Source organism: Notamacropus eugenii, chromosome 5 (assembly GCF_028372415.1).
Source record: "Notamacropus eugenii isolate mMacEug1 chromosome 5, mMacEug1.pri_v2, whole genome shotgun sequence".
In the NCBI taxonomy this organism is placed as follows: Eukaryota; Metazoa; Chordata; class Mammalia; order Diprotodontia; family Macropodidae; genus Notamacropus; species Notamacropus eugenii.
In genome coordinates, this window is record NC_092876.1 from 358,894,468 (window position 1) to 358,899,462 (window position 4,995).

The 4,995-nt window shown below is 40.5% G+C and overlaps 1 pseudogene; it reads right to left on the reverse strand.

The window, feature by feature from the left end:
• Positions 1-448: 448 nt before the first annotated feature.
• LOC140507951 (heat shock cognate 71 kDa protein pseudogene) lies at positions 449-3,316 on the reverse strand (annotated as a pseudogene).
• Positions 3,317-4,995: the final 1,679 nt, after the last annotated feature.

A 4,995-nucleotide genomic window follows, 5' to 3' on the forward strand; every position in this document is an offset into this window, starting at 1 on the left:
CGTCTCCTTACACTGATTCCATTCTTGAACAAGATTTATGTTTTCATTGCTACAGTCCATTCATTAGTCTCATGTCTCCAAGCCTCAGTAGTATCCATGAGGTCATATGTACTTTCCTGTGATAAAATGTATTCCTCCCTCTGTTCAAAGTATGTAATATAGTGTTTGAAGGCAATTCCAAGGCAGAAAATGGAAAAGATCTTTTTTTAATGGTGCCAATTTTAAATAGTTTTTATTCTCCAGGACAAGAATTGCATTTCCACTTGTTTACAGTACGGATAAAGTACAACATTGTTCACTTCTCTTCCTCTGCACGTATTCAAGTATTCAGACTGCCCAGATTTACACAGTAGCTTAAATGTTACTGTGCAATGCCTACTGCCTTGGCTCCAAATTTTGAGTCCTTCAATTTTTGGAAAGCTGTGCAGAATGCTCTTTCTTCTGCTGTTTACTCCACCTCTTCAATGGTGGGTCCAGAAGAAGCACCTCCAGATGGGGCTGCTCCACCCCCTGGGAACCCACCAGGTATGGCTTCTGGCATGCCCCCTGCACTCTGGTACAGCTTAGTAATGATGGCATTGAAGACTTTCTCCAGTTCTTTCTGCTGATGCTCAGATTCTTATTCATCCAGTTAATTATTCATTACATTTGTCAAGGATCTTTTGTTTGTCTTCATCAATTTTGCCTTGCCGGTTTTCATCCTTCTTGTTAGTCTTCATGTTGAAAGCATAAGATTCAAGAGAATTCTTGGAAGACACCTTGTCTCTCTGCTTCTCATCCTCAGCCTTGTATTTCTCAGCCTCCTGGACCATATGCTCAATGTCTTCCTTGCTCGGACGTCCTTTATCATTGGTGATGGTGATCTTGTTCTCCTTGTCTGTGCTCTTATCCATAGCAGAAACACTGAAAATGCCATCTGCATCAATGCCAAATGTTACTTCAATCTGAGGAACACCTCTGGGTGTGGGGAGATTCCTGTGAGCTCAAATTTGACAAGCAGGTTGTTATCCTTTGTCATTGCTCTCTCACCCTCATAAACATGAGTAAGCACACCAGGCTGGTTGCCCAAATAGGTGGTAAAAGTCTGTGTCTGCCTGGTGGGGATGGTGGTATTACATTTGATCAGAACAGTCATAAATCCACCAATTTCAAGGGAAAGAATAGTGACATCCAACAGCAGCAAGTCCTGCACATTCTCAGATTTATCTCCAGACAAAATGGCAGCCTGGATAGCTGCACCATAAGCAGCATCTTCATCAGGATTGATACTCTTGTTGAGTTCCTTGCCATTGAAGAAGTCTTGTAGAAGCTTCTGGATTTGGGGGATTCGAATGGAACCACCCCCCCCCCCAGGATGATGTCATGAATCTGTGATTTATCTAGCTTGGAATCTCTTAAGGCCTTTTCCACAGGGTCCAGTGTGCCATGGAAGAGATCAGCATTCAGCTCTTCCAAACAGGCTCAGGTGATTGATGTATAGAAGCTGATACCTTCATAGAGGGTGTCAATCTCCCTCTAGGTACTGGAAGAGAGGGTGCGTTTTGCATGGTCACAAACAGTGCAAAGACAGTGAACAGTCCTCTTGTTCTCACTGATATCCTTGTTCTTTTACTTGAATTCAGCAATGAAATGTTGTCGAAGTCCTCCCCACCCAAGTGGGTGTCCCCAGCTGTGGACTTGACCTCAAAGAGGCTATCTTCAATGGTAAGAATGGAGACATCAAAAGCTCCACCTCTAAGGTCAAAGATCAACACATTTTTCTTGGCACCAACCTTTTTGTCCAAGCCAAAAGCAATAGCAGCAGAATTTGTCTCATTGATGATTTGGAGCACATTGAGACCAGTGATAGTTCCAGCATCTTTAGTGGCTTGACGTTGGAAATAGTTGAAATAGGCCAATACTGTGACTATGGCATTTGTGACAGTCTTCCCAAGGTAAGCGTCAGCAATTTCTTTCATCTTGGTCAAGACCATAGAAGATACTTCTTCTAGATAGAAACTTTTGGTTTCCCCTTTGTACTCCACTTGGACCTTAGGCCTGCCTGCATCATTCACTACCGTAAAAGGACAGTGCTTCATGTCTGACTGTACAACTGCATCATCAAATCTGCGACCAATCAGACGTTTGGCATCAAAAACTGTGTTAGTGGGTTCATGGCAACTTGATTCTTTGCAGCATCACCAATTAAACATGCTGTGTTGGTGAAGGTGATATAGCTGGGGATGGTAAAGTTTCCTTGATCGTTAGCAATGATTTTCACTTTCCCATGTTGGAAGGAGTAAGTGGTGCCAAGATCAATGCCAACTGAAGGTCCCTTTGATGTGGTTGCTGGGAAGTTGGGGGTTATAGTTGACCACTGTTGAGAAAGAAGGGCTGCTGCTGTACTAAGTAGACCAACTAGGAAAGCTTTTGAGCAACTTGTACATTACTAACAAAAATGAGTAGCTTTCCAATGTGATAGGGACAATGAAGAAGATTTATCAATTTTGCCTCTGTCATAAAAAGTACAGGTAAAGTTGACACACTATGGTTTACAGTACTTTGTTGATGAAAAAAAGTAAAATAAAAACTAGCAAAGGACATTTTGCTCCCTGGCTTCCTTCCAAGTAACAGGACATTCTTTGTTCTTGTGTATCTCATCCATGCATCATTTGAATACAGATTTTTTTAATTCACCCATTCTCCTTTTTAACTTGCAGTTCACATGCAGCCTCAGCATACTTAAAATGCATCTGACAGGGAAAGAAACATGGATGGTGATCTGTGATAACTCTATCTGTAAACTAGAAATAGTATAATTAGTAAGTGAATTTTCACTTAGTGATCACTTACTTCTTGAGGCTCAATTAATGATCACCTTGTTGAAAGAATATAGGTATCCTTTAGTCTCTCAATAAGATGAGACCTGACTTATTTGATTGAAGCAGGATAGGTGATAGGATTAACTTTTGAAGTCTCTGATCCTATTATGGGACATCCAGCACCAATAGTCATCAAGGGGATAGAAACTGGAGCTTTAATTTCATTGGCATAAAGAAATGTAGGATAAGGAAACTCCCTCTACTAAATCAAATTGGTGTCTTATCTGCAATTTATAGTCTTAGAGAGCAGCTTAGGGAGTTAAGTATCTTGCTTGGTTTACTTAACTGCTGCAATTGCTCAAAATCTGTAGAAATATGTTCCATATGTTACATAGGAATTGCTTTCAAATAGTGCCTTTGACAGGGGCATACAGCAAGTACAGGGACATACAGAAGCAGGATTTGAACACAGATCTTCCTTGCTCAAGATTGGCTGTCTACTCACTATTCGACATTCCTGTTCAAAATGTATGTGTCTGTAATAAGCTTTCTATGGCATTTTGTTGCAGGGAAAGGAAAAGAGCACAACCTTCAAATATGGTAAACATAATGGTAAGAAAACAGGCAATTATTTTTTACTATGTCTTTTCCCCCTATAAGTTCCACCCTTTTCTTCAGCATTACTAATATAATATTCACAATATAAATATATAGAGAAAAATATTACCTCAATTACCTAAATGCCAATGGAGAATGATTAGTACTATTAAAGTGACTTTGTATAGTATTTTAGGGGGAAAAGTTTTTATTAAGCACCAGTGCCAAATACTGTGTTAAGTGTTTTATAAATGTCTCATTTGATTCTCACAACAACCCTGGGAGGTAGGTGCTATTATTCTCATTTTGCAGATGAGAAAGCTGAGACAAAAATGGGAAGTGACTGGCCTAGGGTCACATAGCTAATAATTGCCTGGAGCTGGATTTGAACTCAAATCTTCCTTACTCCAGACTGCAATGGTAAAGGGAAATTGAAGGTCTTCCCTGCCTCTTAATAGACCCATGTGACCTGCTTTAAGGTTTGACCCAGCCCACAGTCTGAGTCACATGAAGCCCATGATGAAAGGAGCTTGCTAAATGGGTGATGTACAAAGGGTGCAAAAGAAAAAAAAAGAGTGAGGGGGAGCTGAGAGAGAGCAGACAGCAGAACAGAGCAGCTAGCATGAGTAAGAGAGGTAGTGATTTTGCTTAAGAGAGCTTGTTTGTGGGTAGGCCTGATGGAGGGAAGCCTTGGGGATGGTCATGCTCCCTGCATTGATAATGGGCTTAGGTTTCTTTGTTACTATGATGAATTTGACTTTCTTGTGTTTGAATAAATGTCTAGGTTTCATTTTTGAGGAACAGAGGAAGAGAGTTTATATTTTTCAAATTTACCCTGGAAATACATATGCATGTCCATAGGAGCTGGTATGGTATCTCATTGGCACTACAGATGACAAGGAGGATTGCCATTGCAAAATATAAAACTTCTACTAGGAGACAAGAAGTCTCTAGGGAAGGAAATGGGTATCCCAGGATGGGAAGATTTACCTTATTCCTCCTTGGTGAAAGAATGGGTTAAAAAGCTCAGGATTTTGTGAAAACTCTAAATTGAGGCTACAGAAGGGAGAAACCAGAGATTTAGATGTTTGGAAGGAATATCAATAGAACCAGGGAAAGAAATGACAGGGATATGTAGAAGAGGATGGGCATTGTTAAGAAGCTTTCGTATTATGTGTAAAAGTAGAGACAAACTGCTGGTGAAAAGGATTCAGCTGAAAAAGGATTAGCTGATTTGCAAGAGAAGTTTTCTATGCTACAGCATCCAAACTTTCCTTTAGAAGAGTAAGTTAAAAAGTATCAAGTAGGAAGAGAAAAGAAAGTTTTGAAAGTGCCTCAGAAAAAAGGGGGGAGTGGAGGCAAAATGGCAGAGGAAAAGCATGGACTTGCTAGAACTCTTCCCCCAAAACCAGTCAAATACCTGTAATAAATGAATTTTTAAAAAATTCTGGAGCTCTAGAACCCACAGAATGATGGAGTGAAGCAAATCTCCAGCCCAACATACACTGAAAGATCGACAGGAAGTAGCAATTATGCCATGCTGGGAGTAGAGAGCAATACAGCATGGGCTCAGCCAGCACATACTATACCCAAGCAG